General features: G+C 60.5%; 1 non-coding gene across 1 annotated transcript; it reads left to right on the forward strand.

The window, feature by feature from the left end:
- The first annotated feature begins 9,194 nt into the window (after positions 1-9,194).
- LOC142792401 (small subunit ribosomal RNA) lies at positions 9,195-11,009 on the forward strand. The gene has a single exon (XR_012890891.1). It is a non-coding gene; the product is annotated as a small subunit ribosomal RNA (ribosomal RNA).
- Positions 11,010-12,500: the final 1,491 nt, after the last annotated feature.

Consider the following 12,500-nt stretch of genomic DNA (forward strand, 5'->3'; position numbering starts at 1 on the left):
GCTCGAAACAAACCCTAAACCGCGCCAAGTACGGAAGGAACGGCGCGGAGAGGGCTCGAGACAAAGCTCGACCCTAAACCGCGCCAAGTACGGAGGGAACAGCGCGGCTAAGGGCTCGAAACAAACCCTGAACCGCGCCAAGTACGAAAGGAACGGCGCGCAGTAGGGGTTTAAAACAAAGCTGGTCCCAAAACCGCGCCAAGTACGAAAGGAACAGCGCGGTCGAGACTCGGAAGAAAAAGCTTTCAAAGTGTCGTAGCACGATGCACACTGCTGTTCGTGTGGAACAAACGTGACTACCGTGCTGTACGGTGGAGTTCTGTGCGCAAAAGCGGCGGGTGTGTTTCTAAGCACCACAGCGTTGTGTCAAAAAAGAGGTGCCTGAGAGAAACGCATGCGACTGCCGTGCTTTGCGGCATAGCACCGTGCGCAAAAACGGTGCGCATGCAAGAGGTGTCAGAGCTAGCGAACTTTTGCCACGAGCAACAGGTCACTAAAAGCCTATAGATGACGGTGTTGGAGGAAAAGAAAAATATCGAGAAAGCACTGCGGTGTGCCGTGCGTAGGGACGGGCGCGCGTGCCACATGCCGCCGAAATATGGGTGTCGGAGAAAACAGAGTGCCGCGCGTAACGAGGGGCGCGCGTGTTACAGAGAGATATGCCCAAACGCATGAAAGTGTACGCAGGTGTCCTAAGGCAGTTTTTTTTTTTTTTCCTCATTTTGATGTCGCCCCGGCTGACGTGGTTTTCGTTTTTCCGTGCCGCCCCGGCTGACGCGGTTTTCGTTTTTCCGTGCCGCCCCGGCTGACGCAGTTTTTGCGCCGCCCCGGCTGACGCGGTTTTCGCGCCGCCCCGGCTGACGCGGTTCCGACTTTGCACTTTTTGGCTCACCCCGGCTGGCGGCCCACTCACTCGATCGCCAGGTCTGTTTGCCCCGGTGGTTCCACCGCCAGGCTTAAGCGCGAACTTTTTTTGTTTGTTTTCTTTTGATTAAGCGCAAGCTTTTTTCTTTGTTTTCTTTTGATTAAGCGCGGGCTTTTTTCTTTGTTTTTTTTGCATTCGCCCCGGCAGACGCGGTTTTTGCGCCGCCCCGGCTGACGCGGTTTTTGCCGCCCCGGCTGACGCAGTTCGGACTTAGCACTTTTCGGCTGTGCCTGGCTGGCGGCCCACTCACTCGATCGCCATGTCTGTTTGCCACAGTTTTCCCGGTGGTGCCGCACCCGGGCTCGCCCCGGCTGACGCGGTTTCGTGCCGCCCCGGCAGACGCGGTTTTCGCGCCGCCCCGGCTGACGCGGTTTCGTGCCGCCCCGGCAGACGCGGTTTTTTGCCGCCCCGGCTGACGCAGTTCGGACTTGGCACTTTTTGGCTGAGCCTTGCTGGCGGCCCACTCACTCGATCGCCATGTCTGTTTGCCACAGTTTTCCCGGTGGTGCCGCACCCGGGCTCGCCCCGGCAGACGCGTTTTTTTTTTCTTTCGCCCCGGCTGACGCAGTTTTCGCGCCGCCCCGGCAGACGCGGTTTTCGCGCCGCCCCGGCAGACGCGGTTTTTTGCGCCGCCCCGGCTGACGCAGTTCGGACTTGGCACTTTTTGGCTGAGCCTGGCTGGCGGCCCACTCACTCGATCGCCATGTCTGTTTGCCACAGTTTTCCCGGTGGTGCCGCACCCGGGCTCGCCCCGGCTGACGCAGTTTTCGCGCCGCCCCGGCTGACGCGGTTTCGTGCCGCCCCGGCAGACGCGGTTTTTTGCGCCGCCCCGGCTGACGCGGTTTTTTGCCGCCCCGGCTGACGCAGTTCGGACTTGGCACTTTTCGGCTGTGCCTGGCTGGCGGCCCACTCACTCGATCGCCATGTCTGTTTGCCACAGTTTTCCCGGTGGTGCCGCACCCGGGCTCGCCCCGGCAGACGCGTTTTTTTTTTTTCTTTCGCCCCGGCTGACGCAGTTTTCGCGCCGCCCCGGCTGACGCGGTTTCGTGCCGCCCCGGCAGACGCGGTTTTTTGCGCCGCCCCGGCTGACGCGGTTTTTGCCGCCCCGGCTGACGCAGTTCGGACTTAGCACTTTTTGGCTGAGCCTGGCTGGTGGCCCACTCACTCGATCGCCATGTCTGTTAGCCACAGTTTTCCCGGTGGTGCCGCACCCGGGCTCGCCCCGGCTGACGCAGTTTTCGCGCCGCCCCGGCTGACGCGGTTTCGTGCCGCCCCGGCAGACGCGGTTTTCGCGCCGCCCCGGCTGACGCGGTTTTTGCCGCCCCGGCTGACGCAGTTCGGACTTAGCACTTTTCGGCTGTGCCTGGCTGGCGGCCCACTCACTCGATCGCCATGTCTGTTTGCCACAGTTTTCCCGGTGGTGCCGCACCCGGGCTCGCCCCGGCTGACGCAGTTTTCGCGCCGCCCCGGCTGACGCGGTTTCGTGCCGCCCCGGCAGACGCGGTTTTCGCGCCGCCCCGGCTGACGCGGTTTCGTGCCGCCCCGGCAGACGCGGTTTTTTGCCGCCCCAGCTGACGCAGTTCGGACTTAGCACTTTTTGGCTGAGCCTTGCTGGCGGCCCACTCACTCGATCGCCATGTCTGTTTGCCACAGTTTTCCCGGTGGTGCCGCACCCGGGCTCGCCCCGGCAGACGCGTTTTTTTTTTTCTTTCGCCCCGGCTGACGCAGTTTTCGCGCCGCCCCGGCAGACGCGGTTTTCGCGCCGCCCCGGCAGACGCGGTTTTTTGCGCCGCCCCGGCTGACGCGGTTTTTTGCCGCCCCGGCTGACGCAGTTCGGACTTGGCACTTTTTGGCTGAGCCTGGCTGGCGGCCCACTCACTCGATCGCCATGTCTGTTTGCCACAGTTTTCCCGGTGGTGCCGCACCCGGGCTCGCCCCGGCTGACGCAGTTTTCGCGCCGCCCCGGCTGACGCGGTTTCGTGCCGCCCCGGCAGACGCGGTTTTTTGCGCCGCCCCGGCTGACGCGGTTTTTTGCCGCCCCGGCTGACACGGTTCGGACTTTGCACTTTTCGGCTGTGCCTGGCTGGCGGCCCACTCACTCGATCGCCATGTCTGTTTGCCACAGTTTTCCCGGTGGTGCCGCACCCGGGCTCGCCCCGGCAGACGCGTTTTTTTTTTTTTTTCTTTCGCCCCGGCTGACGCAGTTTTCGCGCCGCCCCGGCTGACGCGGTTTCGTGCCGCCCCGGCAGACGCGGTTTTTTGCGCCGCCCCGGCTGACGTGGTTTTTGCCGCCCCGGCTGACGCAGTTCGGACTTTGCACTTTTTGGCTGAGCCTGGTTGGCGGCCCACTCACTCGATCGCCATGTCTGTTTGCCACAGTTTTCCCGGTGGTGCCGCACCCGGGCTCGCCCCGGCAGACGCGTTTTTTTTTTTCCTTCGCCCCGGCAGACGTGGTTCCCCCCCCCCCTCCGTCTTTCTTTTTGTTTTTTTTTTCGCCGCGGCTGAAGTGGATTTTTCGGTGCCTCGACGCCCCGGTAGTCGCGGTTTTTCCGTTTCCGCACGGCCCCGGCTGACGCTGCTCGGTCACAGTCGCCTTTTGTGGTGATTGCAGACTTCTTGAGCGCGGGTGTTTTTTTTTTTTGTTGTTGTTGTTGTTTTATTACGCATTCGCTCCAGCAGACGCTGTTTAGACTTTTTGTTTCCTCTTTTATCCTGCGACGAGGTGACGAGGTTTATTCGGTGCCCCGCCGCCCCGGCTGAAGTGATTTTTCCTGTCCCGTGCCGCCCCGGCTGACGCGGTTGGGACTTCGCGTTTGTTCGGCCGCCACGGGTTTTGGCGCACTCGCTCGGTTGCTTGTTGTTGCCACTTGTTGCGAACCCAGGTTTCTTGAGCGAGCGCGGGCGTTTTTTCTTCCTTTCTTTCTTTGTTCTATGTGTTAGCGAATCGGCCTTTAATATCACACGAGGACTCACAACCAACAATTTTCAGTTTGAAGTGTAAAAAATCTGCAGGTGTTGACGTAACTGACTTGCCCCGTACCCTTGAGTACATCCATGAAGTTCTCGTAGTACTACTAAATCGCATTATTCCAAGTGGAGAAATTCCCATAAACTTGCAAACCTCTACACGAAAATCGGTGCGCGTGATAAAGTTGAAAATTATCGTCCGATATCAAATGTGCCTTCTATAACACAAATTCTAGGAAAAAAAAAAAAAAAACACTTGTTCGCCGTTTTCTGCGCCGTGACTGGCAGCACTCCGGCGAAGCGAAACGGGGTCGATTCGAGCACGATATCGGCGTCTTTCGACGTGCTCGCCGGCGACCGTCGCACGAGTACGTCGCACGAGCGCGTCTGCCGGGGCGCCGTTTGCGAAGCCGACGCAAAAGTGGGAACCGCCGCTCGGATGATCGCCGCTTTCGGCAGAGTGAGTGTTGGCACTCCGGGGAAGCGAAACAGCGTGAATGCGCCCACGAAATCGGCGTATTTTGAAGTGCCCGCCGGCGACCGTCGCACGAGTACGGTAAACCGCGTCAGCCGGGGCGTAGTTCGGGACGCCGACGAAAAAGTGGGAAGCGCAACTCGGATCTTCGCCGTTTTTGCAGGAGTGAGTGGCGGCCCTCCTGCGAGACCAAGAAGCATCGATTCGTGCACGAATTCGGCGCCTTTCGACGTGATCGCCGGCGACCGTCGCTCGAGTAGGGCAAACCGCGTCTGCCGGGGCGGGCTTCGGGACGCCGATGCGAAAGTGGGAAACGCTGCTCGGATGTTCGCCGTTTTTGGCCGAGTGAGTGCTGGCACACGGGCGAAGCCAAACGGGGCCGATTACGGCACGATATCGGCGTCTTTCGACGTGCCCGCCGGCGACCGTCGCACGAGTACGGTAAACCGCGTCAGCCCGGGCGGAGTTCGGGACGCCGATGCGAAAGTGGAGAACGCCGCTCGGATCTTCGCCGTTTTTGGAGGAGTGAGTGGCGGCACTCCGGAGAAGCCAAGGAGCGCCAATTAGCGCACGATATCGGCGTCTTTCGACGCGCTCGCCGGCGACCGTCGCACGAGTAGGGCAAACCGCGTCTGCCGGGGCGGGGTTTACGACGCCGACGCAAAAGTGGGAACCGCCGCTCGGATGTTGGCCGTTTTTGGCAGAGTGAGTGCTGGCACTCCGGCGACGCGAAAGAGCGCGAATGCGCCCACGAAAGTGGCGTATTTGGACGTGCGTGACGGCGACCGCTGCAGGAGTACGAAAAACCACGTCAGCCGGGGCGAGCGACACACGGCGGTCTGGGTGCTTATCGCTGCTATTATAGGGGCACCCCGGCAGACGCAGAAAAAAAAAAAAAATTTTCGACCTTCTTTTTTGCTGGTCGAGCTCGGGTAACCCAGGTCGCAATGGGAGCCGCGCACGAAAGCGGCGTCGCGAGACGCGTTCGCGGTCGCTAGTCGCACGAGCTCGGCAACCGCGTCAGCCGGCGCGGAGTTCGGGATGCCGACGGCTAAGTGGGTACCGCTGCTCGGATGTTCGCCGTTTTTGGCCGAGTGAGTGCTGGCACTCCGGTGAAGCCAAGGAGCGCCAATTCGTGCACGATATCGGCGTCTTTCGACGTGCCCGCCGGCCACCGCCGCACGAGTACGGCAAACCGCGTCTGCCGGGGCGGGGTTCGCGACGCGTACGCAATAGTGGGAACCGTCGCTCGGATGTTCGTCGTCTTTGGCCGAGCGAGTGCTGGCACTCCGGCGAAGCGAAACGGGGCCGATTCGGGCACGATATCGGCGTATTTCGACGTGCTCGCCGGCGACCGTCGCACGAGTACGGCAAAGCGCGTCTGCCGGGGCGAGGTTTGCGACGCCGACGAAAAAGTGGGAAGCGCCGCTCGGATCTTCGCCGTTTTTGCAGGAGTGAGTGGCGGCCCTCCTGCGAGACCAAGAAGCATCGACTCGCGCACGATATCGGTGTCTTTCGACGTGCCCGCCGGCCACCGCCGCACGAGTACGGCAAACCGCGTATGCCGGGGCGGGGTTGGCGACGCCGACGCAAAAGTGGGAACCGCCACTAGGATGTTCGCCGTTTTTGGCAGAGTGAGTGCTGGCACTCCGGCGAAGCGAAAGAGCGCGAATGCGCCCACGAAAGTGGCGTGTTTGGACGTGCTTGACGACGACCACCGCAGGAAAACGAAAAACCACGTCAGCCGGGGCGAGCGACCCATGGCGGTCTGGGTGCTTATCGCTGCTATTATAGGGGCACCCCGGCAGACGCAAAAAAAAAAAAAAAAATTTTTTTCGACATTCTTTTTTGCTCGTCGACCTCGGGTGACCCAGGTCGCAGTGGGAGCCGCGCACGAAAGCGGCGTCGCGAGACGGCTTCGCGGTCGCTAGTCGCACGAGCTCGGCAACCGCGTCTGCCGGGGCGGAGTTCGGGACGCCGACGGCTAAGTGGGAACCGCCGCTCGGATGTTCGCCGTTTGTGGCCGAGTGAGTGCTGGCACTCCGGCGAAGCCAAACGGGGCCGATTCCGGCACGATATCGGCGTCTTTCTACGTGCTCGCCGGCGACCGTCGCACGAGTACGGCAAAGTGCGTCTGCCGGGGCGGGGTTTGCGACGCGTACGCAATAGTGAGAACCGTCGCTCGGATGTTCGTCGTCTTTCGCCGAGCCAGTGCTGGCAATCCGGCGAAGCCGAACGGAGCCGATTCGGGCACGATATCGGCGTCTTTCCACGTGCTCGCCGGCGACCGTCGCACGAGTACGGTAAACCGCGTCAGCCGGGGCGGAGTTCGGGACGCCGATGCGAAAGTGGGAAGCGCCGCTCGGATCTTCGCCGTTTTTGGAGGAGTCAGTGGCGGCACTCCGGTGAAGCCAAGGTGCGCCAATTCGCGCACGATATCGGCGTCTTTCGACGTGCCCGCCGGCCACCGTCGCACGAGTACGGCAAACCTCGTCTGCCGGGGCGGGGTTTGCGACGCCGACGCAAAAGTGGGAACCGCCGCTCGGATGTTCGCCGTTTTTGGCAGAGTGAGTGCTGGCACTCCGGCGAAGCGAAAGAGCGCGAATGCGCCCACGAAAGTGGCGTGTTTGGACGTGCTTGACGACGACCACCGCAGGAAAACGAAAAACCACGTCAGCCGGGGCGAGCGACCCATGGCGGTCTGGGTGCTTATCGCTGCTATTATAGGGGCACCCCGGCAGACGCAAAAAAAAAAAAAATTTTTTTCGACATTCTTTTTTGCTCGTCGACCTCGGGTGACCCAGGTCGCAGTGGGAGCCGCGCACGAAAGCGGCGTCGCGAGACGGCTTCGCGGTCGCTAGTCGCACGAGCTCGGCAACCGCGTCTGCCGGGGCGGAGTTCGGGACGCCGACGGCTAAGTGGGAACCGCCGCTCGGATGTTCGCCGTTTGTGGCCGAGTGAGTGCTGGCACTCCGGCGAAGCCAAACGGGGCCGATTCCGGCACGATATCGGCGTCTTTCTACGTGCTCGCCGGCGACCGTCGCACGAGTACGGCAAAGTGCGTCTGCCGGGGCGGGGTTTGCGACGCGTACGCAATAGTGAGAACCGTCGCTCGGATGTTCGTCGTCTTTCGCCGAGCCAGTGCTGGCACTCCGGCGAAGCCGAACGGAGCCGATTCGGGCACGATATCGGCGTCTTTCCACGTGCTCGCCGGCGACCGTCGCACGAGTACGGTAAACCGCGTCAGCCGGGGCGGAGTTCGGGACGCCGATGCGAAAGTGGGAAGCGCCGCTCGGATCTTCGCCGTTTTTGGAGGAGTCAGTGGCGGCACTCCGGTGAAGCCAAGGTGCGCCAATTCGCGCACGATATCGGCGTCTTTCGACGTGCCCGCCGGCCACCGTCGCACGAGTACGGCAAACCTCGTCTGCCGGGGCGGGGTTTGCGACGCCGACGCAAAAGTGGGAACCGCCGCTCGGATGTTCGCCGTTTTTGGCAGAGTGAGTGCTGGCACTCCGGCGAAGCGAAAGAGCGTGAATGCGCCCACGAAAGTAGCGTATTTGGACGTGCTTGACGGCGACCGCCGCAGGAGTACGAAAAACCACGTCAGCCGGGGCGAGCGACCCACGGCGGTCTGGGTGCTTATCGCTGCTATTATAGGGGCACCCCGGCAGACGCAGAAAGAAAAAAAAAAATGGGGACATGGCGTGCGTCACCGTGCGGCTTCGCAGCGTTGCCGAAGTCGCCGAGCCCTTCGACTGAGCCGAACGGCGGACAGGGAACGTTGGTCGGCCGTTCTAACCTGTCGGTGCCACGCCGAGACGTCGTTAAGGAAAACCGCGTCGTGGGCCTCTACGACGCCGTCGAGTCGTTGTACGTTTGGTGTCCAGCGTGTCGGCGGCGAGTAGCGGACACGTCGTTCACGACTTCGGTCTTTCGCAGTCGACGCGAACTTGCGGAGAGTCGTGGTGCCTCACGTTTTCGGCAGAAACCGCGGCGGAATTTTCCCGTGCGTGCGCGCACGACCTCGGTGCTGTGCCGTCAGCGTAGTGTTGCACAAACTCGTGGCCTACCCAAGGTGCGGTACGTTTGCGGCCGTATCCTCGGTGGGAATTTCGTGAGTAGGGTCGCAAATTCTACGACCTCGGCGGGTTTGAGAGCGACGTAGACTTGTGGCACGCTCAACATGCCACACGTTTCGGGGCACACCCGCGGTGAAATTTTCTCGAGTACGCTCGTATTAGGGCCCAAGGAGGTCTGGGTACTTATCGCTGCTATTATGTGGGGGTTCTCGTGAGCGGCGTACGCGAAAGCGACCGGGTGTCTGATATGCGGCGGGCTTCGGCCTCGTCAAGCGTGTCCTCGGGTCTGCTCCAGGGGAATCCACGGCAGTCGTCTGCAGCCTCATCCGCTTGATGCGTTAGGGGCTGGTTGTCGGACGGTGCCGTTTTACCACGATATCGAGGTGTGTTCCGTGTCGTCCTCGGGCGATTCAGATGCGAAAGCGCCGAAGACGCGGGCGTGACCCGTCGTCTGGCGGCTTTGCAGTCTCGGCTCCGTTGCTAGTTCCGGCCGGTCCACCGACAGTGCAGCGGGCTTGGGCAACCCGCACGGCGCGACCGAGTCGATGCAACGAAAAAGAGCGAGCATGAACGTGCTTCTTGCCGCACGGCTCCCACTCGTCTTTCGGGAAGGTTGTGCCGTAGCGAGCTCGAACGCCGTCATCTCGGAGTGCAAAATAAGCGTGTTGGGGCGCCTGAAGGTGGCCTCCGCCGCACACAGACTGCGTCCGGCCCGCCGAGGGCGAGGACGGACGCGCAGTCGAACGATTACCTGGTTGATCCTGCCAGTAATCATATGCTTGTCTCAAAGATTAAGCCATGCATGTCTAAGTACATGCCGAAATAAGGCGAAACCGCGAATGGCTCATTAAATCAGTTATGGTTCCTTAGATCGTTTCTTCCTACTTGGATAACTGTGGCAATTCTAGAGCTAATACATGCAGTGAGCCTGGAGCCCTTTGGGTAACGGGTGCTTTTATTAGACCAAGATCGATCGGGTTTCGGCCCGTATTGTGTGGTGACTCTGGATAACTTTGTGCTGATCGCATGGCCACGAGCCGGCGACGTTTCTTTCAAGTGTCTGCCTTATCAACTTTCGATGGTAGGTTACTTGCTTACCATGGTTGTTACGGGTAACGGAGAATCAGGGTTCGATTCCGGAGAGGGAGCCTGAGAAACGGCTACCACATCCAAGGAAGGCAGCAGGCGCGCAAATTACCCACTCCCGGCACGGGGAGGTAGTGACGAAAAATAACAATACGGGACTCTTTTGAGGCCCCGTAATTGAAATGAGTACACTCTAAATCCTTTAACGAGGATCAATTGGAGGGCAAGTCTGGTGCCAGCAGCCGCGGTAATTCCAGCTCCAATAGCGTATACTAAAGCTGCTGCGGTTAAAAAGCTCGTAGTTGGATCTCAGTTCCAGACGAGTAGTGCATCTACCCGATGCGACGGCTCGGACTGAACATCATGCCGGTTCTTTCTTGGTGCACTTCATTGTGTGCCTCGAGATGGCCGGTGCTTTTACTTTGAAAAAATTAGAGTGCTCAACGCAGGCGAGTCGCCTGAATAAACTTGCATGGAATAATAGAACAAGACCTCGTTTCTGTTCTGTTGGTTTTTGGAATACGAGGTAATGATTAAGAGGGACGGACGGGGGCATTCGTATTGCGGCGCTAGAGGTGAAATTCTTGGACCGTCGCAAGACGAACTACTGCGAAAGCATTTGCCAAGAATGTTTTCATTGATCAAGAACGAAAGTCAGAGGTTCGAAGGCGATCAGATACCGCCCTAGTTCTGACCATAAACGATGCCAACCAGCGATCCGCCTGAGTTACTCAAATGACTCGGCGGGCAGCTTCCGGGAAACCAAAGTATTTGGGTTCCGGGGGAAGTATGGTTGCAAAGCTGAAACTTAAAGGAATTGACGGAAGGGCACCACCAGGAGTGGAGCCTGCGGCTTAATTTGACTCAACACGGGAAAACTTACCCGGCCCGGACACTGGGAGGATTGACAGATTGAGAGCTCTTTCTTGATTCGGTGGATGGTGGTGCATGGCCGTTCTTAGTTGGTGGAGCGATTTGTCTGGTTAATTCCGATAACGAACGAGACTCTAGCCTATTAAATAGGTGCGGGGTTCCCAGCACCTTACAACCTTCTTAGAGGGACAAGCGGCTCCTAGCCGCACGAAACAGAGCAATAACAGGTCTGTGATGCCCTTAGATGTCCGGGGCCGCACGCGCGCTACACTGAAGGAAGCAGCGTGTCTTTATCCCTGTCTGAAAAGACTGGGTAACCCGTGGAACTTCTTTCGTGATTGGGATAGGGGCTTGCAATTGTTCCCCTTGAACGAGGAATTCCCAGTAAGCGCGAGTCATAAGCTCGCGTTGATTACGTCCCTGCCCTTTGTACACACCGCCCGTCGCTACTACCGATTGAATGATTTAGTGAGGTCTTCGGACCGATGTCCGGCGCGGCCTTTCGGTTGCGCCGGTCTGTTGGAAAGATGACCAAACTTGATCATTTAGAGGAAGTAAAAGTCGTAACAAGGTTTCCGTAGGTGAACCTGCGGAAGGATCATTAACGGATTGTGAAGGGTGAGCGCCTCAGCTGCGTCTGCGCCCGACACTTTCTGCCGCTGACCCCGTTTGGACGCGGGGTCGGCTTTTCCCCACGGGGCTGCCTGAATGTGGAGCGGCACCCCGTGACAAATTGTTGCGCCCAGCGGACGCCAACACCGCGACCTTGGACGGTCGGCCAGGTGGCGGACGCGGGTACAAACGGCGCAACGCACTCATAGGTCGGCTTTCGACCCGCCACTGCACCGTGGCTCGAAGCGCTCGAAATGCGCGACCCGACCGCTGCGGGACCGCCTAGTACTGTAAACAGGAGCGGCGGAGCGCGAACGGCGAGTCGTGGTTACGTCGGTAGAAGGCGAGGCTGCGCGTTCCCGAAACGCCAGCCGAGTGCCCTCCCGACCGTTCGAGCGTGCAAGAACGAGACCCGACAATCGCGCGGCGACTGCCAAGTACGAGAGGAACGGCACAAGCGTCGGCGGTCGGTCAAGGAACTGGCGATGTGACGGGTCCGCTGTGCACCAGTGCATACCGTCCCGCCGTCCGCGGCAAGCGCCTCCGCGTCCTCGGGTGACGGAGGCTGCCGGTCGGTTCTTGCAGGCGAGGGATCTCGCTGGCACCGGTTCGCGTTGACGCGCGGCCGGTCATGGCACGGCGATGCGACGGCCGAGGTGCGCAGTACTCGATGGAGGAACCGCACGCTCCGATGACCGTCCCGCCCTCCGCGGCGTATGCGTACCGACCGTAATGGTTGCAGCAGCGCCGGCCGGCTTTTGAATTCGCCACACGAAACACGGTGCGAGATCGCGGTTAGGGGAGCGTCGACGTTGCCAGGCGTTTTGCTTGCTGCCGAGGGAAAGGCGGCACGGCCACGTCGCGCTCGTCGCGATTAGCGGGTCTGCGCGCTTTGGGAAGGTGCCGCAACGACTTGCCGAAAGAGGAAGCACGGAAGAACGAGGGACTTGGACGTCCCGACAATTGAACGCACTTGCGGCCAGGCCCTTGCTGGCTTCGTTCTTCCGCCTCGAGTAGGCTCGTACGCGGCTCCGGCGCCGAAAGTGGTCCTTGGCACCGACTTCGGTGGACGTGGGAAGTGCCGCGCAAGTACGGCGCGCCTGGCTCCACCTGTTGGCTAAAGTAGGCAGCCGGATCGGCATTTTGGTGTGCGGTGGCAAACCGTGGATGCGAAAAAAGCTTGTGCGATTTCGTGGAACAAAAAGCGGGGGTCCCCCTTTTTATGCGGAGGAGACCGACCCGCCCGCCGTGGTGAACCGCGACGCCACGGTAAAAACGGGAGAGGCTTGTCGATGGGACCGTGCATCCCGCGCTCCACGGAGGCCGGGAGGCGGCCGCCCGAGGAAATGTGTAGCCGTCGAGGCCCGCATCTGCGTGCACTCTTATCCAAATGGGTGTACCGCAGGCATTTTCTGGTTAGGCGGGCCAATGAGAGCGAGCACACAACGATACCTACGGGTCCGGCTTGGAGAACCGGCTTCGA

Source organism: Rhipicephalus microplus, unplaced genomic scaffold (genome assembly GCF_043290135.1).
Source record: "Rhipicephalus microplus isolate Deutch F79 unplaced genomic scaffold, USDA_Rmic scaffold_218, whole genome shotgun sequence".
Lineage (NCBI taxonomy): Eukaryota > Metazoa > Arthropoda > Arachnida > Ixodida > Ixodidae > Rhipicephalus > Rhipicephalus microplus.